A 22261-nucleotide genomic window follows, 5' to 3' on the forward strand; every position below is an offset into this window, starting at 1 on the left:
TAGAGCTTCACACAGTCAGGTAGCATCAAATAGCTAAGAAGTATGTGGAGAAATATAATATTATAATAATATAATACCTGATATAATAACTATAATATCTGATGTTTATGGTAAACCTGTGCAGAAAGAAATCTTACATGTGATAACAAAAATCACTCCTCTTCATGAATAAAGCAATGGCCACAATCACATTTAATAGCTATTACAGGCTATTAAAGAATGACCACAATCACATTTACTGCATGTTATGACAAGATATTGTGTCCTAACTGCACCTCAGCACTTGAACTGGGTGAAAGGTTTTTTCTCTGGGCAAATGAATGGATCATGGATGCAAAACTGAGTGATACAAAGTGACTGGTGTCTAAAAGTTCTGTTTCAAAAATTATGAAATTACCCTGGTATTTCTTTCACAAGGCAGGTATCTGTTATTTGCATAGCTGTTTTCTAGTGTTGCTGAATCATAAATACATCTAGAAATTATTAGGCACAATTTACCATCCCTTTACTTATAAACTGAAAAAGCTACATAAACTGGTATTTTAAAATAAGAAAGTGAACAGTGAGCAAAAGCTTTACATGAGTGGTTGGAGAAGAAGCATAATTTAAAGAGCAGCTGTAGGGTAGATCAAAGAATAATCATTTCAGCCAGTGACCCAATAAAGCTGCCCAGATGTATTTCTGGTTTAACTCCATCTTAGCCATTGCAAAGACACACTTTGGTAAGAAAGCAGCTTTACGCATTTGCATAGAATTTCCATCAGATTCCAAACACATGGGATATACACCAGGTTCCCAAATAACCCTAGAAGGAAGGGGTGTTTTAGTTTCCTGTAACTGTTCATCTAAACATAAAAGCAAGTGCATAAGGCTCTGGCAGGATATTTTGCAGAGTTATACAGTAAATCACCAACTACGAATTACAGAACACAAGGTTTTCTTGAATGACCCAATGGTTTCCCAGATAGAATTGAATATATTTCATATTGTATACAATTAAAATTTTGGGATTTTTTCTCCCATTTTCTTCTCTTTTTATGGCCAGGACAATGAGGGAGAAAGTTCTTAAACCAGAATGGATTTTTTACTTGCATTTTTACTCCTACAGAGAATAAGGGAATGGTACAGGACTCAGACTTCTAACTTACTGCAGTGAAGTGCAGAGGACAGTTTACTCCCTGCTCTTGCTCAAGGGAATGACATGTGCCATGATGCAGGGGTTTGCAGTGCTCCCTTGTTTTCCTTTACAAAAGCAGTTCTGCCAGCTGTGTCAGCTTTTCCAGGTCCCTTTCTCTGTTCTCTACCCTCCCTTGTTATCCAGTGAGTGCTTATGCTTCAGTCACAGAGAGATCTACAGTGAGGCTCTGGTGAGCAGCTCACAGCCATTTGGCAAAAAGAAAGATGGTTTATGCTTCACCATGCCAGGAAACTTATCTGAGTCAGTGAGGTTCAGCAGCCATGTGGTTACAACAGACTGACCTCAGATTCCAGGAACAATCTCAGTCTGGAGTCCTGCTGAAGCTATGCCTGTCTGGTAGTTTGGCTATCAAAGCCCACTAGTTCAAGTGGGTTTATGAAGGATGAGCTGCAGAGGGCAATACTCAATTCAAGAGAACAATACTTTGTTTTTCAGCATCACGTCATATTTGGTCCCCAAAATGATATGAATGAAATACAGAGTTTTCCATCCCATGCTAAATGGTCTACACCATTGCACACTTGAACATTTTCTTCAGTGACAGCTGATATTGGTTACCCTGTGGGCACAATTGCAGTTTACACGGGTTACTTCAGTATGCTTCCTTTGGGAAAGGCTGAAGGATGATGTTTAAAATAAACCCTAACACCAAAACCCCAACCCCATGTCCAGCAACATACTTCACATACCACAGTTTCTTGAAAAGATGGATTTCTTTAAATTTGGAGTTGCTAATCCGTAATCTCCCAAGTATCTTACACTAACCTTGATGCAAGATGAACACTGGTTTCCTTCAGATACAAAGGGTATTTTTTATCAAATGGGGGCTACAAATTACTTTTTAGATGTGATGTTCAAGACATAAATGAAAGGAAACCAGAAACTGTAATAGATGGAGAAATTGAAGTGATATATAAACAGTTAATCATTCTTTAGACATGCTTAGCAAATTTTCCTGGCAAGAATGCTATCACTTTGGAAGATAATTTAATAGACAGAGGAGACAAGACAACCAGTTTGCTTCTAATGGCATTGCTATGGTGTAATGGGGCTGAGATGGCTATATTCAAGACAGATGCTATTATTTCTTCTAGTTTTACCATAAGTGACACTATGACAATTCCAAAATCAAGCCTGAAAGCCCATTAAAAACATTTTGCTGGCTTGACTCATAACAAAATGTAAGAACTGCTTTTTTGAGTCCTGATGAATGGAGAAGCTTTCAGAACACTCAGACTGATGATCCCCAGCTTTTACAACAAAGTGCAAGGCAAACTTAGTGGTCTAGTGATATGCTTTTATAACGCTTTCTCTTTTAATGGTGTGGCCTTTTCCATCTAAGTTATTGTAGCAATGGAGAGAAATACTGCTTCCCCATTTATTTATTTATTCCCATTTCTGTCCATTTGTGTCACTTCCATGAGAACCTTCAAAAAATTGGTCAGTCCGCTTCTTAGAATCACACAAAGATGCTTGCATGCTTTTTAACTGAAGAAGTAAGTTCTGAGGTCTTGGTGCAATCCTTATAATTAAAGTTTAATTTAGCATAAAAAACCCTCTCACTTACTGCACTTTGGTTTTATCAGTGTTCTCTGCTGTTGCATTCCACTAACAGACCACACAGCTCTTTATTTGATTTGTCTTACAGTGTTCATCTTCACTGCTCTCTCATATCCTAAAATTTGTCAGTGTATAAGCAGGACATTACTTCAAGGAAGAAAAGTATCCAACAGCATTGAGTTAATGTTTATATTAACTAACTAGAAAATCTGTTTATGGAGATGTGAACGCTTTCTCAGTTTTTGCAACCCTTCACGTGTGACAGTGTCTCGGTAGATAAGCCAGAGGCACTCTAAGAGCAAGTGTTCAGATTCCCCTAAAGAACAGAAGTGTCAAACTTTCTAGAACAGCTGGCCATTCACAACTTTAATAGATAGCTAACAAAGGAAGTAACACTTGTGCCCACATCACATTAAGCAGAGGTAGTCAACAAACTGGAGAGGAAAGATGATCCAGTAGCTGAGGACTATTTTAGAATTTAAAAAACCTGACTAAATTGTTGATTATTGTCTTTTGGTAAGCTACTTCTTTCAATTGGATTTGGACACTAGAGTTTGTTAGATCATGTATTTCAGGTATTCTCACAAAATTTAATTTTTTCCTTTTAATGAAACATATACATGATTTAAAAATCTTTCCAGGTTTGAAGTGAGTGTCTCCAGACATCTCCCTTGTGTGAAGGTTGCATCAAATGGGATGTAGCTGTTAGCAGATTCAAAAGCTAACAGGGGATGCAAGAGATGCAGGTGTAAGTACCTTTTCTGCTCACCATGAACCTTGCTTTCTAAAACCAGGTGGAAGAATCAGTGACTGAGAGTGAGGAGAAAGGAGATTTTCTTTTTGATTAGACAGTCAAAAAGTTGAGCTTGGACTTGAGCAGAAGATCTTTCAGATTCTGAAGCACTTGGACAAGATAATAATGACAGATACAAAAGAAATGTAAATGGTAAGATAACAACTTTAACTTGTATAAATTTACTGTTAGCATTTTTCTTAGCTGCTGTGTGGGAGGTACTTGCCTGTATTAAGGGAGCCCAGTCTGGAATTACCAAAACTCATGTACATTATTTGTTTCAGTCCTACAATAATTTTTAAACAACAGCTTTTATCTCCCACATATGACACCCGTCATACTGATAATTTCATGGACTAGGGGAACATTCTCTTTTCTCTTCCATGGGTCTCTGGAACCAGGGACTGACAGATAATTCAGTAATGCTAAATGGAGTTTTCTCAATCCATCCACACTCTACTTGCATCAGCATGGGTCTCGACCCCAGGAAGTGATTTCCTTACAGTTTTGTTTGATGTTCTCATGGCACTTGAAAGATTAAAAAGGTACTTTTTTTACAGAAAGAAACTATTTCAAAATTGTCTGACACAACTCCCAGAAGAGTTCTTCTTTGCCCTGACCAAAAGCTATGTTAGATGAAATGCTTACAAAAAGTCTGCCTTCAGTTCCCCCAGCATCCAGGTTTTGTGAGTATTTTCACCCAGGTGAAGTTTAAGGAGACTTGATTATAGCATAACTAGTAAACAGAAAAGAGAAAGAAGCTATGGGATAACAGGTGTAGGATAATCACACAGCTGCCAAACTTCTATGCAAGGATAAAAACCTTTTAGGATGTCTAATTCTTTGAAGAAAACTTGGCAGGCAATCTGTTCTAAGCAAATTTACTGTAGGTTTAGTCTTTGTCCCATGTAGGCACCTGTGCTGGTTTTAATGTGCGCCCTAATTACATTTTTCTATTTATTTGGTAAGTTGAACACCTTTCTTAGCTTTTGATTCAGATGTTTATTATAAGTTAGTCCTATTGCATATGATCATATTTTTTGTAAGATATGACCCTGAGTCATTCCTCAAAAAAAAAACCCACATTATGGACTAGAACATGCTTTGTAAAATGACACAGTGGATGTGCTTTCTTGCTTTTATTCAATATTGCAGAGATTAAATAATGTGGCATCCACACTCTTTAGCACTCAGAAAAAGGCAGAAATCGAGGTGATCCTGCTCCCCAGTGAACATTGGTGGATGCGCTGCTTTCTCCCTGGCTAATTTCTCTTCAATTTTTTGATGGGGTTTTGGGTAGGTTTCTTTGCAAAACAGCACAGTGTCAATGGTAACAATGGAGACTGTTTCTGCCTTTGAATATCTTCAAAACAGTGTAGAGCTGAGGGAATTCAGACCTTCCCCTTCCCACCACAAAAATTCTGCTCTGTGATTAGAGCAGAATTTTTGTGGTGGGAAGGGGAAGGTCTGAATTCCCTCAGCTCCACACTGGATAAACCCAGGTGTATCACATCCTGGCTGGACCTGTCCCTCCTCCTTTATTTTATGAAAGAAAAATTGAGAGAATGGCAAGAGTTTTGGTGAGGGCAGGAGGGGTGAAGTAACCCCAGACTGGATCAGCCTCCTTTTCTGGCTGTTTTGGACTGACAGTTCATTTGTGTCCAGTGTTTTGTGATGAGTTCAGCTCTTTCAGAAAATGAGAGGCACACTCTCAGTGTGCCTTCTGGACCAAGCTCCTCTCAGATCTCTGGCAGACAACACGTCCTGCTGAGAGCTGGTTGTGACCTAGTTAGCAGGTTGTAGTTTCAAGCATGAGTAATAGGCACTCAATGCACTTAACTGGGGAAATTTGGGTACCTAAGAGTGGGAGGGGAATGGGACTTTGTATGTTCTTAAAAACTCAGAGTCCTCTTAGAGGACCGAAAGCCAACTAAGTCCCAGTTTGGATGCTTAGTATATATAGCAGTTTGGGGTGGAGGTGCACACAGCAGCTACTGTCAGCCCAATACAGAAGATAAATTTCTCCTTGTCCATCTCTGTGCTAGGCCAGTTCCACCTGTGCACAAATCCCTCATCCTGGAAGGCTGCATGGAAGAAGGAGCTACAGAAAAATGTTTAAAGTAAGAAAAAAAATGTTAATGGCATTTTTAAATTGTCATCTAAGCCCAGTGCGTTCCTCAAGAAGATGGCTATTAGAAACGCCTGTATCTTCTGAATTATGGAGTTCTTAGATTAAGCCCTGAATGTATATTTATGGCATTTCTAAAATGGCCTCTTTCTGTTTACCAGAGTGGTTTTTGTGGTTTTTTGGTTTTTTTTTTGGCACCAGTGGTGCCAATAAGTATGCTACTCTAATATTTATGCCTCTTCCATAAACAGAATTGCTGAAAATAATTTTAGGGAAACTTGGGATAGTAGAAAATTGCCTCTTTTTTAAAAAAGACAAAAACAATTAAACAAAAATAGTTTTTAAATGCTAAGGGTACAGGACAGAATGAAATTTTAAGTTATCTGTAACAGCAATAAAATCTTTTGGAGACTTGCAGTTGACTCAGTACCTTCTTCATTAGGACCATAGTCTTGTACTAGAAAGTGTGCTGCAGGTAAGAAAGGCCTCCAGTAGATTTGCCACATGCAGCAAATAGTGTGACCTTTCATTGCCATCAAAAGTTGTCTGCCTTCTTTCCTCCTCTCGTGCAGGTCTCCAGATCCAATGAACACACAGCATTGGGAAAGCTGATCTCCTTTCTTTTCAAGATCATCTGCTCTTGCTTAGCCAGAGGCATTTCACTTATTCTGATCCTATGGTATAGGATCAGAAAGGAGGAGCAGGAATTGAAGCATCATCTAATTGTTGGCTCCTATCTCCTGCTGTCTCTAGATCAAGGAAACTTAGTTGAACAGCACACAGTTTTGAGTGTTTCAGGAACAAATTCTAGTTGCCGATAGGAAAAGAAAACAATCTAGGTTTAGTGTGGGTTTTTTGTTTTTGTTGTTGCCCATATGCCATTATTTATTGCATATAAAGGAATGGTTTTAATTTTTAAAACTTTTTAAAGGCAGGTTTTAATTTTCAACACTTTTTTTAAGGCAGATTCTTAATCTGGCTGAACAAAATTCTTATAAGACTGAAATCCTAAAATGCTGCAAACATCTTCTAATTATCAAAAGCTATTAGAAATCAGCTTATATTTTAAGAGGTGGCTCTAATACACTTATTTTTCACTGTCCATCTCTGCTATTCCATACTTCCAGACTTTATCACTGTAGCCTTTTAATTCACCTGTTCGTTACGAATTTCCTTCTTTCTTCATTAACTAGCATCCAGATTCACGTTACATTCAGTACCATTCACTGCTATCTACTGAGATTTCAGTCTCACTGTCTATTATGCCTGTTTCTTGCCCCTTCAGATTTTAAAGGTCCTTTTCAACTTCTCTGTGTTCTCTCAGTCTGTGCTGGTTATTACTTCCACTCCTGAGATTTGTCCCTTCACCTGGAACATCTGGATAGTCAATTCTGAAATTTTCTGTCCCTCTCAATAATTCAGTCTTCCTGCTCCCCAAGTTCAGCAGTTCTTGCCTCAGGATGTAAGCAAGGAAACAGCTGGAGAGCCAGGGGCAAAAATCTCACAATGAATATAAATGTGGCATAAAAAGTTCTTTAGATCTTATGGAAAGGCTGTATGGAAAGCAATGAAACAACACTTAGCATCTCAATAGAAGATTCATCCCAGTTAGTGAATAGGATAAACTTCTGTTCTCTGTGGAGCTGACTCAAGCACTTCTTCCTTCAGGGAATTTTTTTTTAGCTTTGTGGAAAGAATTAGTAAGAATTAAATTGAACCACCTGCATGTCTGATCACAAAGTAAGATTTTGCAGATTTTTCTGCTAGAGTGAATGCCTGTGTTCACGTTTATTGTTTCACTGGGGGGAAATGTAGGAAGGAATTTTGCCCTACAATTACTGATTTGGACTAACATGCTTTTTCACTGGGGCAGACCTGTAGGCAAGTGATACTTTAATTTTTAAATGTTTCTCAAGGACAATCTAAATGTCTCAAAACTCCTGGAAGTTTCTTCCTCTGGCTTCAATTTAAGTTACAGCCTTATTGCCTTAACTGCGGTACGACCCATGACTTCTGGATGATGGTATGACATACCTGCTGTGACAGGTTAGATATCCTTGCCAACAGTATTCTGTTTAAATACTGAAATTTTTAAACACCTGAAATTTTCTTTTTGGGGAGTTGCAGATTAGAGTCCTGGCAAGAATAAGCATGTGCTGAGGAACCCTTTGCTCTCTGGGGAAGAAGATGACAAGATTACCTGTGCCTGTGTGGGACATCACAACAGCAGCAGGACCAGGGAGGCCCAGGCATGTGGGTGGGATGTGCAGTGCCTGATGAGAGGACCATCCACTGGATGCTGAAAAGAAAAGAGCTAATTTTGGGCAGCCAGGCCATCTCAGTGTCCCAACACGCTCGTTGGGAGTCTCTGAGCTCCATACTGCCTTTAATAAACAGTATGTGGATACCTACAATCTCGCAGTCGCTGCTCCTTCTGATCAGGGAACACACACAGATAATACATGTGACACTCACTGCCTGCTGGTATTTCATCCACGCCACATCTCAGGAAGGAGATGTGGATGAAGACGTTTTCCATGTGCTAACAGCACTGACCTTTCCATTTCCATTGCACATCACTCAGAAGCAGTGACCAGACATTCAAAATCTGAGTTTGAAAGCCAAATTTAGACATTTTCTGAATGGTTTTGTTTTTGTTCGAACAATAAAATTATTTTTAAACAGAAAAACTGAACTGAACATTATAATTGCAGGAGACTGTGGGAGGCAGAGCTGCCTGCTGATCACATTAAATGTTTGATCCTTATTCAGCCACCAAAGGCTTGGGTGCAGCCAATTTTTTTTTTCTAGTTAAGTGCCTGTCCTGAGATAGTATTATTTTTCTCAGTGCATAGTAACAGGTAGGTTGTCAACAAGTTGAATAAAGGACATGGTGTGGTCATTGTCATTTCAAATCTCTCCTTGGCTCTAAAAACAACTTTTTAGGTATGACTCTGAAACCCTTATAAAGAAGAATGATCAGTTTCCATTCAAGTCTGCAAGTGGGTCAACATAACAGAACTGAAGTCTGAGAACAATCATCAACAATCACCAATTCATCTTAATGGCCTGGATTCTTCATTTCCTTGACAAATGTTTAATTTTCTCTTGTGATCTAACTTTTCTTTAGAAGGTGAGTCATGCACAACAAATCAAAATGATGACATTTTTTTTTGTCCTGTGCAATCTCATGTAGGTGAACCAGTGCATTTGCAACACAGTTGCTATTGCTGGAACCCTTCTCTTCTAGACACGTCTGTACTAAAATGTTACATCTACATCCAGTTCCACAGGATACCAGGATTGAGAAGCACTTTTAAGTAACACAAAAGAGTTTCCTGAAGAAGTTATTTTGTCTGAAAAGAGAAATTATACTAATATTGAAGCTATTTTGTATGCAAATCAACATGGAAATGTATTTTGACAATGGATGGGGGTAAAAAAAAAGACCCTTTAGGTTGCCCCAAAGTTCAGGTATGTAGGTGAATCTTCTCTTACACACATGACCTTATGTCTTTTGCTGCCACTATTCACAGTGAGGATCCTACAGGGTCACACAGCACTGAAATTCAAGCAGCACACTTCTAAAATTGCTTCAGGTGTGAGCTGCACCTTGAATACTCCTTATCAAGGGATCCCCCTTACATAATCAGGAGAGAATGCTCATGGAGCAGTCACACAGGCTTTATTGTCTTCCTGTTCCAAGGAGCTCCACAGATGAGTTATGAAGGGAAAAGGCTGGAGGAGGGGTTTTGTGACTGGGAGGAGAGCTGTGGCCAGGACATTTGTGCCCCCTTGTTTCACAAGATACGGATTCTGCATTCTGAGTGTTCTCTTCATTTTTTCATGTCTGCTTGACATAAAGAGAGTTTCTGGGACAAATGTTTAAAGGGGGGGGGGGGATATGAATGTGTCAGGTGAACAAATGGAAGGGAAGAAGAAAAATTTAATATGGATCATTGCACAAGAGCAAATGAAGAATAAGCACTCTTTGAGTGGATGTGGCTGGAAATGAGAAAAAGGTTTTCAACGGGAGATCTGGAACAGCCTCTGGGTAAGAATAAATGTAAAAAAACCCCAACCAACCAAACAAAAAACACCCACCAAACCAAATGAAATAAGAAAACCCAAACAACCTTCTCCCCTCTCCCTCCCAAAAACCCCCACAAACCCAAACCAACAACAAAACAAAACAAAAAACATTTCCTGCTCCTAATATCAACTTGATCAAGAGAAGGAAAGAAAAAGTAAGAAGTGATTGACGGACACAGACAGAGTTTGGGATTAAATTAGCTAGGGTTTTTCCCTCAGCATACTTTCCTATTTTCCAGTGTTCCTAAAGTTGCTACTGTGGCACCTGCTGGAATCAGCCATGCTACTGAACAGAGCCTAACCCGGAGTGCTGCTGAGCACGCACTGCCTGCCCGGTTCAATAGCAGCTCATTTCCTTGGCACCCTGCTGGACGCACTCTCTGCCTCAGAGGACAGGACTGCAGCACAATTTTAAACAGTACCTCACCTAAACAGCTCAGGGTCTAATGTAGAAACAAACCAACAAAAAAAGCCATTTTGCTGTATGAATAGTACCCAACTTACTTTTAAAACATAAAATACTCCCTTTAGGTTATTCTACATAGTACCTCACCAAATATTAAGCAGTCAAAATCAAGGTGTCTCTGGCATTCTCTGGGATGATCTCACTGCCCACCAGAACAATTTCTACTTAACAGAGCCTTACAATCCTATGCTTAAAATGTGAATGATGATTGGCATTACTTGTAAGAATAGTTTCTGCCATAGAAGTCCACTCAATTTAATGGAAAAATGTCTTGAACATTAATAGCAATTCAATTATTTGGAGTCTTAAAACCTCTAAGAACTGTATCCTATCTGCAGCTGGACCTGCAATAAATTGTGCTTTCTGATAAATTTAGTCTTCATACATTAAAGCTCTTTCAGATCATATTTTCTTGAAATTCAAGGAGACCTCTCCCCCATCTTTCAAGGGACATACAGTGACTTACTTCTTTTCTATAAAAAAATAAACTAAATTGCATTTACTTGGGCCATCAGCCGGCTTCACAGGAAATTTACTGGAGAAGCTGATCGGTGGTAGCTCGTGCCACAGCTCATGGGTTTGTCCTCTCACAGTGATAACCAGAAGGCAATTAATTAAAAGTTTCTGAGGCTAAATTACAAATGAATATATATAAGCATATATAAAGTATATGCTGATGTGGACTGAGTAAATCATCTCCCCTAGTTCTGATTGCATCCAAGATTGAAGTGTTGCTAAAATTCAGAGTAATTTGGGCTTAGAAATCGTATGCTGCCTTCATTATTAGAATTAGGTATCCATTGACTAATTAGTCTACTCCCTTTTGTTACCTGTAAAAATATTTTATTGTGCTATAGCTGTGATATTACAGGAACTTATGTCATGAAAACAATCAAGCTAAAAGAAATGAGCATAGATTTTTTTTTTAATGCATAATTTGGAAAAGCTATGAACAGGACTGAGTTGACTCTACTGGAGTTAAGTCCTTTTATGAGGATGACAGATCTAGAGGTAGCAGTTTAATGGATCCCCAAAATCCCATATCTTTTTAAAGAACTGATGAGCTGAAAGTTATGGGATATGTATATGCAGAAGGTATCTTGTGCTATTTGCCATATGCTTCCATTCTCTCTTTTTAATTTTTTAAATGCAGGTTTACATTGCTCAACCATCCAAAGCCTTCCTGGTTTTCTAGTGTTTTGCTTACTGAGCAATTTTTTTTCTAACATGGCCCTAATTAATATTTTTCATGTTGATATTCAGATTACATATTCAAAGGAGCAAACTGGAGAGGTTTTACCCTGATCATCTTCAAATGAGTAAGAATACTTGATCAGAAAGACTAACTTCTCATTCAGCTGCCAATGCCCAATTTTGTCCTGGAAATTGTCTGCATATGAAGATTTTCTGGATCTTAAGCTCTCTCTGATTTCCATATATGAGCATTACTTTAGTAATAAGGAAGCTGGAGTAGGAGACAAGATTCTTAATGTTAGATTTTAACCCTTTAAATCAACAAGAATTTTGCCCTGTATTTTTAATTTCTGCATCTGCCACCATTTTACTGTGTGATCCTCTAATTGCTTAATTGATATGTAGCTGCATTTCTGTTCAGTGAAAAGCTGTGCTGCTGTCTTAGCATGCAAAGGTACTTTAGTGGTTGTTTGAAAGGTGAGCTTGTAGAAAAGACAGCATGATGGAATGATTAAAAAGCACTTATTAGGTCTAAATTGCCAAAATCTGGAAGGACAGAAATAGTCTTTTCATAATGTGTTCTTTATTTATTCTTAGTGCTTGCTAAATTGCTGGATTCTCAGAATAATAATAATATGATGAGTAGTCACCTCCTCTTTTACTATTTTATTCTTTCTGGATTCTCTATTTTCTTAAAAGTTCCTGAAATATCACATTGTATGAAACCAGGACACTGTATCTGCCACAGCATTATATGCCTGACCAAGAAAAATGCTCAGCAGAAGTAAGGTCATACAAGATATATAACCTTCCTATTACCTCATGCACATACAGATATGAGCAATTCACCTTTCCTAAACTTTAAAATTTCCTCAAAAATATGTTCAATTCTCTCTCCTGTTATGTATGAAAAAAATTAATATTGAACATAAATCATGACCTCCCGTGCCACGGGTTTGATAGAATATTAATAGCAATAAACACATGAAGGACTTGAGTGAACTCAGTATAGTTAAAGCCATTCAATATGAGTTATGCTAAATATAACTTTTAAAACCATATATATTTGAGATGGGTATGAGATGTTGACATTAATATTTTATATATCAGATTTCCAAATTTATGGTACCGCCAATATAAATATGTTGACTTCTGTTAGTGAATACAACATTGTGATTCTAGAATCAACATGGTAAACGTCAACATGATAAACATTAAATGTATTAAAAGCTGATAAATTTCGATCCGAAATTAAACATGGGGAATAACTATTAAGCAGGTGTGTTACTAACTGGATCCTTCAAGCATATGTTCATTTGTACAACTGACAATGTACCCCTCTGTTGTGAACAAAACAGAATGAACTATAAAAATCTGCAGTGTTCTTGTTTGTAGTAGGTGAATATCAAGGGAACAACACAAACTAAAAAATCTCAGCAAACACTGTATCCTTTGGTCAATATCATATTGAGAAGGAAGAATTCAGGCCAGAGGCAGAGAGATGTGATGGGCCTGTACTGTAAAGAAACAGTTCCTGGGCTGGTTCTCTGGCTCTGAGGCTAAATGGCCAATTCAGTTTCATTTGTACAATTGGAATCACCTGCTCTGCATAACAGGACAGTCTCATATTAGCATTTTATTGGGAATGATCCCTGGAATGTGGTAACTTTCCAGTCAGGTCTGGGACCATCCTAAGAACTCAGTACATAGACAATCAAGTTCTGGTGCAAAAGCTCAAGCTTCTGTTAGTTTGCAGAGAAAAAAATCTGGGACTCTTAATAAAAACCGAGAGTCTTGGCAACTAAAAGAAGTGCTCAGTGCAATCCTGCACCCACAGGAGTTGTGCTACCCTGGCTACTACATAAAGCCAGAATCTTAGACAGCCTCATGAACATCATGTTACTGCTGTATTTTAGCACTAACTGCTATTGAAAAAACAGCTGTGATTTCCTTGGATGGTTACTGATCAATTGAAGCAGGTTAAGAAGAGCTAAGACAATGGTTGAAGGATTATGGAATGTATTTGGTGGTAAATGTGTTCAGGAGCTATTTAGGTTAAAAATAGAAAAAATTTAGGAGTGCATTTCACAGCTTCTGAGTAGTTTGTACTGCAGGATGCAAGATGATAGATAATAGAGGTAAAATAAGGTAACCTTCTTGTTAGTTCTGCTTTTATTAGATTTTTCAAGTGTCTGAACTTTGTCAGCTATCTCTATCCTAGTCTGCAATTAGCAGTGTAGGCATGGGCTTTAAGACAGATGCTGGATATGGGATGGTCCTTCTGCAGAGAGAGCTGAGGACAAATTCAATAAACAGTCAGATTTCTGTGTTCTGAATCACTGACCAATGCTCAGTCTCAGCTCAAAGCTGCTGCCTTCATAACTTGATAGGTTATGAAGTAGATGCACTCACTGGTTATAGGTACTCCCTCTATCCTTAGAAGATTCTTACCACACAAGTACTTATTTCTTTTGTGGTTACTCTGTGACTTAATTTTACATATCAAATAATCAAAAATTTGAAAGCAGCCTTGTCTATTCTGGTCAGCACGATGTTTACCATACAGCTGAGATTCTGTTTATTATCATCTGGGGGATTTTAAATTGTGAGGGTCAGTAAGTGTTTATAAAAATACTTGGACAACTGTAATACATATAATAGTGAAAAAATTCTACACATGAGATTCCAGTTAGCAGGTTATCAGATATATCAAACTGTATCCATTAGATTATCAGACCATTATAAGACAACTGCATTACAACACAGTAGATATATATTTAAACCATTCTACATGAATGATAAAAAAAAATAACTTTTACATCTCACTCTTCCCAAACCCTCTTGAAAGCTATGAAGCATCTGATTAATATTTTAGGACTTGTAATTTCTGAAGATAATAAGACTTGGAAATAAAAGTACCTTTTGGACACTGACTAATTAGGATGACACTTTCCACCTACATTCATTAAATCAAGGCTACTTGTGAAGCTCTTGTACAGGAAGTTATTATTCACTGTTCTCAATTTTCATATGATGCAAATCATTGAGAGCAGAATCTACACTACCCAAAGGTCTGGTGCAATGTGAATATCAGAGAGCATGTGCTGTCTGCATTGCTGTCAAAATAAAGCAAAATGGATAAGAAATTCCTTACTTCAGAAGGTTGTTCCCATTAAGCAAACCATAAACATTAACAATGGTATTAAACATTTACAATACATTTCTTCACTATGAGGCCAGTGAGGCACTAGAACAGGTTGCCCTGAAAAGCTGGGGATGCCCCATCCTTGGAAGTGTTCAAAGCCAGGTTGGGTGGGTCTTTGAGCAACTCAGTCTAGGGAAATTGTCCTGGTCCATGGCAAGGGGAACTGCAACTGAAATCTATGTAGGGGCCCTTCCAGCCCAGACATTCTATGACTTCCCTCTAATTTAAGTTTCTATGAGAGCAGCATATATACTGATACTAATCAGGCAGTGGTGCTGTGAGAAATGTCAGGGCTCCCTGCAGCTCCTTGCCACAGCTGCGACGTGCCTAGGACACGCGGCTGCTCTAAGGGTGCTCGCTGTTCTGAAGTCTCTCTTGAAAGCTGTCTGAACTACAGAAACTGAGAAACACAGAATCACTGAGTGGTTTGGGTTGGAACAGACCTTAAATATCACCGAGTTCCACCCCCCGGCCAGGCTGCTCAAAGCCATGTCCAACTCGGCCTTGGAAGCAGGTATAAAAGTGCTGTGCTAAGGATACCATGAGACCCTCCATCCATGCTTCCTGGGCTTTAATTGCTTTCTCTCACAGGATTATTTTACTTTAACTTACATGAGCTGCTGATAAATGAAGACATTGTTACAGCATACCAAAGCACAGCAAAACAGAATACAGCAAAAACATAATACATAATAAGCAAGGTGGCATAATCAATTAATCAGGGATCTGAGACAGAGTGGCTGTGTCCTTTAAAGGCAGTGCTACTGTGACATTCTCTCTGCCAGTCTGTATGCACAGAGATGGGCTGGCTATATACAGTGGTTCAGCTTGTGATCTCTCATATTCCAGCAAGCACAGAGCTGGCATCACTGGAGAGAGCAGCCAAATGAAGCTGCTCTGGTAGCAGAGGCTACAGAGCTGTGTTAATGCCTCACTGTCTAATTTACCCCTTTCTCGCTGAAGAACCTAGGCTAGATATGTACTGGTTTTGTTTGGAGAAAGATTATGCAGAACAGATGTAGTGTTTAAGGTGTGTGCATGTTTTTAATGCTTGGCTGCTGGATTGAAGATTTTATTAAATTTTATTTCTGCTCTATCTCCCTACCTGTAATTTCCCACATACATTCTATTTAGATATTTACTGATTTCTAAGAACTTGCTGCCATTTACTTACCAAGTAAATAATGTATGAATATTTCTACTGTATGGAAGATGCATTTCATTTATATTTTATAAGCAAAGAATTTAAAGACAAAGCTATGATTCAAAATGTTTATGATGCTATGACAGAATCAACCTTAAATTGATTAAAATACTCTTATTTAAGTCCAGATTCATTAATATACCAGAACAACAAAAGTTTTTCAAAGCACACGAGTAATTTAAATTGAGTTTACATCTATTTTGCATCACTGGAGCAGTGCAAATGAGAGAAAGCACACTGGGGAATCAAGCCCTTATACTGGTTTGGTTGAGGCACAGGTTAGATGGTGGCTGGGCAGGAGGAGCAGAGCAGACCCCCAGTTCCTCTGTTTGTGTGCTTCAAGCATTCCCCAGGGTCCCTGCCACCATCACACTGCTTGGCTGCTTCCCCTGTGCATGCTAGAGACAGCAGCCATGCCAAGGAAAACCTTCTGAGAGCAAATACCCGGCTTCAAGTAGAGACACAAAATCTCTGCAGAAAAGAGCTCCCTGAAATGGTTAACTTTCCAGAGAACCAGAGTGACACACACATGCAGCTCACTTCCTCAGACCCTCTGCAGCCAAGACCTGCAGAAGTGCCAAGCTGAAGTGCTGGGATTCTTTGGAAGAGTCAGCAGCAAAACTATTCACACAACTCGACACAACTCTACTTACAGCCTGTATAGCCACAGCCATTAGCTATAACCACCAACAGATAAACTTAACTACAACTTAATCTATTCACTTGTTTTTATACCCTATGCACAAGGTTTTAATTAATTAATGGTATGGAAAGTTTGATTGCATTATTTCATTATAAAAACTACTTAGAGGAAAAAGGTATGTCAACACAAATGCTAGGTTTTGTGAAAGATTTATTTTTAATGAATTTTAGCTCAAGCCAATTAGTACATGAATTTTATGTTCTTAGAAAAGTCATCCTGTATTCATAGAATAAGCACTACTAGTATGGTAGGGATATATTTTTCACTGTAAAAGCTGAAATCTTGGTACGAGTGCAAAATAAATCCCTGGCCTCGTGAAACCATGATCAGGAGGGAGCTAATGGAACAGTGATGAACACCTCTGTAAGAGCTAATACTGTTTCACTTAGTACACTTCTGGCGTATTTGTAAGAACCTCCATATGTTCATAATTAAAGGCATGCATGTGAAGCATACAAGTAAGAGAGTGCTACTTAAAAGTACTAGGATTGTAACATTTATTTAGGCTAATGTATTTTTAGTGAACAAAAGTGTATATACCATATATATACATCTACATATATATGTGTTTTGCTACATATACACCACTTGTAAGTAGAAAATCATGTCTGAGACTGGCTGACATTCCTCCTATCCTTTCCCATAACAATACCACTCAGCCTCTCCTCCTCTTAGTCTTTTGGGAGATGGGGATTAACACATTTGAGGCTTCAACATTTTATTTTTTGTGAAGAATTTCACAGCTCATGGGTTTCTACCCTTCTCTACTGTATCACATTCTGCTGTGATTGTGTTGCTCCAAGTTGTGTCTGCTGCCAAATTAAAACTGTGAGAACTTCTGCGTCTTTGGGTCTGGGTTGTGCTTTTGTAGTTCTCTGGTCTCCTATTCCTTTATTATTCTTATAACAAAATCAAAGAGGGGCTACCACTGAGATCAGGGAAGTATTCTGCAAGATCAATACCTCCTCAAGCAGGACTGAACTCAGGAGCAATCTTCTGAAGAAGAATTTGTGTTTTAGCTCCTTACAAATCAGCTACATTTTATGGCACATTTAAAATTTCCCTTTGAAACTGAGCATGTTGATGCACATCCTTATAATGAACATTACACAGAACAATTAGAAAATGATGCTTCTTCAAATGTACAGAGTTCATATATATATATATATATGTGTGTGTGTGTGTGTGTGCCTTGACATATAGCTTGCATTTTGTATTTAATATAGAAGTTAAAAAAAAAAAGAATTGCAGTTAAGAATAAAATATTTCATCTTCTTTTCAGGGTGGGTAGAAAACTGCATTGGGATAGGGAATTTTTCACCAAGCTGTCAGTCAGATTTCAATTCAAATCAATAGTGCAGGGAGTATTTTTCAACGGCAGCTTTTCAGTAGCCTTCTTGAAACCAAGTTCAAGGGTTCAGGGCAATTCTTTGTACATAAGTATCCATGTTGCATAACAAGAAGAAGAAGAACTATTCTTATGTGTAGATTTCAAGATAGAGACCAAGGGCTGAGTACAGCTTTACATTCCTGGGCAGGCCACTCAACTTGGTGATAGGTAAAATGAAGGGACCTGACCTGCCAGCGCTGTACCTGCTCTGGTTTCAGAGGACACTCCTGGCACCTTACACAGATACAATATGTGCTCCCTGTCAGCTAGGGAGCACTGAGTGAAATTACCAGGCAGCAGGTTCATAGCAAACAAAAGGAAGTAGTTTTTCACACAAATCATAATTAAATTTTGGTGCTCATTTCCACAGAACAGGGTTGAGACCAAAGCATAAACGGATTTTTTAAAAGGGAGTAGGGAAACTCAAAGTTTATTACATATGATGGTCTGAGAGCAACCTCCAGTTTAAGAAATCCATGTTCTGTGTGTTGCTGAAACTTGAAAGGATATGCCAGGAAAAGATCCCTGTATGCCAGTCCTGTTTCTTACGTTTTTCTCCTTCAGCATCCGCTAATGAATGTAGTCAGAGCCAGGATATTGGACTAGATGTTCAACTCACTATAGCAATTTATTTGATCGTATTCTTTTAATTAAATTATGTTCTTATTTTGGCTACTTAAAAGGATCTAAGGCCTTTTAAGTAGCCAAAATGGAGAAAGGCATTTAAATGCTTTAATGCTCACCTTATTTCAGGGAGGCAAGTACTTGAGTGTATCATAGCATTTGCGTTTTAGGCCATAAACTTACTGGGGTGGGGCTCACTCATCTTTTAATAGGACTTTGCTTTTTCTGGGTATGAGCTAGAATAAAAATATGTATTTGATAACAGTGATAACAGAGTGCAACACTGTTTTTCTATAAAGGTTAAATAGTTTGTTTGCCTAAATGGCTTGTGCCACAGGTAAATTTCCTAGCGATTTATGTAAGGAGGATGACACTAGCATCAACTGATGTGAAAAAGAATCAACTTCCTTTATAGAACTCCCAACATTTGTAATGCATGAACATTACATTTGTAGGAAGCTATTTTTCACCTGTTACCCATAATAGTATTGCCAGCCAATATGTAACTTACATTTACCTAGAAGGGTATTTCAGATTTCATCCATTTTGCAGAAGCATCTGGCTGCAAACCTATGACACACGTTGGTGAAAATCCAGATACAGAAACGAAGAAACCGAATACCGAAAACCATAAATTTCACCCCTGCTGTTTCTAAGCCTGACAGCCCCATAAGGTTTCCTTCTACATCAACAAGAAGAGATAGACATGAACGTTAGGCTGGCAGCCGAGCAAGCGAGGCAACCTCGGCATTCTTAATTGCGGGCGGTTCCATCCCGAGGAGAGGCGCAGCCCCGCAGGAGCAGCACACGGCGGGGCGGGCAGCGGCACCGCATCCCCGCAGCACCGGCGGGTGTTCCCGGCAGCGCGGGGAGCCCCGCTCCGCACCGGGAGCATCCCCGCCCGCCGCCGCGCCCCGCCACCTGCTCCTGCCGCGGCCCCCGCCCGCCGCCCGCCGGCATTTCCCGGGAGGGGCGGGAAGGAGGCCGGGGCAGAGGATGGCGGTGCCGCAGGGCACGGCGGGCGGGGGAGGCTGGTGCCGCCCGGGGCTCCGCGGCCGCTGCCCCCGCGGCTTCCCCGGCCCCGGCCCGGCCCGGCCAGGGGGGCAGCGGAGAAAGGGGGCGGAGGGAGGGAGGGATGGGAAAGCAACTCCCGATCTTGAGCAACCACTCGCTCGTTCACCCTCACCTTCCGTCGGCTCCTCGGATTGAAATGACAACAACAATAATATTAATAAAAATTACACCACCTCTCCTCGCGCGGAGCAAACCCACGTTACAGGCAGGGGAAGGTCAAGAGGAAAGACGGGAGGAGCGCTGCCTCGCCTCCGATCTGGCGGCTATCACACCGCCAGCCCGTGTCCCCGGCTTCCCCGGGGGCGGCCCAATCCCTCCCCCTGCCCGGGCTGGGCAGCAGCTCCCGGCGCGGCGAATGCCCCGCGGCATCCCCAACACAAACCGGGGGGCGGCGGAGATGGGGGGCGCGGGTAGAGCCCGGCGACACCTCTCCCCACCCCTTTGTGCATCGCGGGCTCGACACACACACACACACCACACACACACACACACACACACACACACACACGCTCCACCTTGCAACCTCGGCGCCGAAGCCGCCCGTTGTTACACACACACACAGAGGCACGCTTATACACACCCTGTCACCCCGAGAATACATTTTCTCTTGCACTCTACCGCCCGCCATCCATCCATCCGTCCATCCATCCATCCATCCATCCATCCATCCATCCATCCATCCATCCATCCATCCATCCATCCATCCATCCATCCTCCCTATGGTCTCCCTCCTTCCTTTTCCTCTCCCCCCCCTACATCCCTCCCTTTGGTCGGTGTGGTTTTCCCCACACACACACACCCTTTGCATCACTAGAAAGCAGACATTTTGGTGCCGTTTATCACGGTTCAGGCTGAAACAAGCGCGGAGCGCCTTACCCACCCCCGCCCGGCTGCGTGCAGTTGGCGCTGAGCGATCCCGGGAAGGGCTGCTGCGGCTCGTCCCCTAGCGCAGCTGCTCCGCTGCCATCCGCCCAACTTCAGCACCCAGCCGGCGGGGAGAGGGCGGGAGGCGGCGGCAGGCGGGCGGGCAGGGAGGGAGGGAGGGAGGGAGGGAGGGAGGGGGGCAGCGAGAGAGAGCGAGAGAGAGGGAGAGGTTGGGAGGGAGGGTGGGAGGGAGGTTGGGAGGGAGGGAGGGAGGGCGGCGGGGAGGGAGGGCGGCGGAGAGGAAGGGCGGGCGGGAGGGTGCGAGGAGCGGCGCGGAGCGGGAGCCCCCGCACATGCGCTCTGCCGCCGGCGCCGGGAGTTCCCCGCTCGGCGCGGCCCGGCCCGGTGAGGGAGGCACGGCTCGGCCCGGCATGGCCCGCCCCAACCCGGGCCGGCCCGCTCGGCTTCAGGGACACTTCCCGGCAGGCAGGGCCGGGGGACTCCGCCGGCGGGGCGGCAGCATCCCCGCTGGTGGGCTGGCAGCGGGCGGCTGCGGGAGCGGCACGCCGCCGTGCTCAGCACTGAAGCGCTAGAGGTGCCAGGCTGCGGTTTTGGTTTTATTTTGGTCCCCAACGTACGTCCGAATAGATTTTAAAAAATTAAAAGTCCATAAGCAGCTATCCAACGCTTTATTCTCCTCTGAAGCCAAGTGAGAGGCAGGGATTTAGTGGCCAAGTAACTTTTTGATGGTGAGCACCTGAAGCACAGTTTGGGAATAAAGAACCAGAGTGGATCTGCATGTATCTGTCGGTGCCAACCACGAGAATCAAGATCAGGATGCTCTGAAAATCTGACTGTGAATCCGGAATCCTGACAGGTTATCCAGTTAGTTTGTCCCGTCTTTCCAAACTCCAGTTTCTAAATTTTGGCTCAATAGAGAACGTTGTTTAGCTTTCCTTCTGCACCTTAGAAATCTGAGCCTGATACGCCTCCAGGTAACAGCACTGGAAAAATACATTGTTGGCATCTGGATCCTGTCAAATCATGCCATGAACCCAGAAATGTTAATAACTTAGGAGAGGACACTACTACATTTACTGCTTCACTAAAACAGCCTGGCAAGGTGGTACTAAAGGGACAAGGCTGCATTAAGGTGGTTCTGTGGATTGCCATCAATGTGTACCAATTATCTTTGCAGAAGTGGTCAATATGCCTTTGTATTTCATCTAGAGCCCAAAGTGGAGTGCTGCAAAAACTGAAGCCAAAATCACATGCATGTTAGTAGGGCTGAAATTAAAAGGATTTAAAGCAGTCCAGAAGGGCTAGCTTCCATGAGAGCTGTAAGAGCATAGGCACATCAAACAAGCTCAGCTCTTGGGAATCTGTACTCAAAACACAACTAATTTAAAATGTGACAGTAGCAGCCATGGTTGTCTGGTTTACTTTTTGTCTTCTGGGATAGAAGCTTCAGATTCTGAATCTCACAAGGACTAAAGTCAGTGTTAATCTCCCTGAAAGTCTCTCCCCATAAAACCACAACTTCTCTTTTCTTCTGATCTTAATGCTTGTGAAGAAAAAGTCCTTCAATTTGAGCCACAATTCAGTCTGATTCCCAAAAGTTTTTGGCATGGCAATCTGGTTGTCTTTATGGAAATCTAAGTTATATTCGCTATCACTAGAAACAGTGCTCAAAAGAGTATTGTAAAGGATAAAATGTATCTCTGAAGCTTAACAGTGTTTTATTTTTAGTTAATTGCAAGGCTTAC

The 22261-nt window shown here is 41.1% G+C and overlaps 1 protein-coding gene across 4 annotated transcripts in view; it reads right to left on the reverse strand.

Annotated features, from left to right (window-relative positions):
- RGS17 (regulator of G protein signaling 17) overlaps positions 1-20648 on the reverse strand; it is a 68570-nt gene extending 47922 nt beyond the window's left edge. Inside the window, exon 1 of one of the 4 annotated variants that reach the window (XM_063151322.1) lies at positions 20512-20648. The gene's annotated coding sequence lies outside the window, so the exon portion shown is untranslated. Of the gene's footprint in view, positions 1-19804; positions 19900-20507 lie in introns of those variants that run through there. The other 3 variants (XM_063151319.1, XM_063151320.1, XM_063151321.1) reach the window with 3 other exon arrangements.
- Between the last annotated feature and the right edge of the window lie 1613 nt (positions 20649-22261).

This window comes from Melospiza melodia, chromosome 3 (genome assembly GCF_035770615.1).
Source record: "Melospiza melodia melodia isolate bMelMel2 chromosome 3, bMelMel2.pri, whole genome shotgun sequence".
Classification (NCBI taxonomy): Eukaryota; Metazoa; Chordata; class Aves; order Passeriformes; family Passerellidae; genus Melospiza; species Melospiza melodia.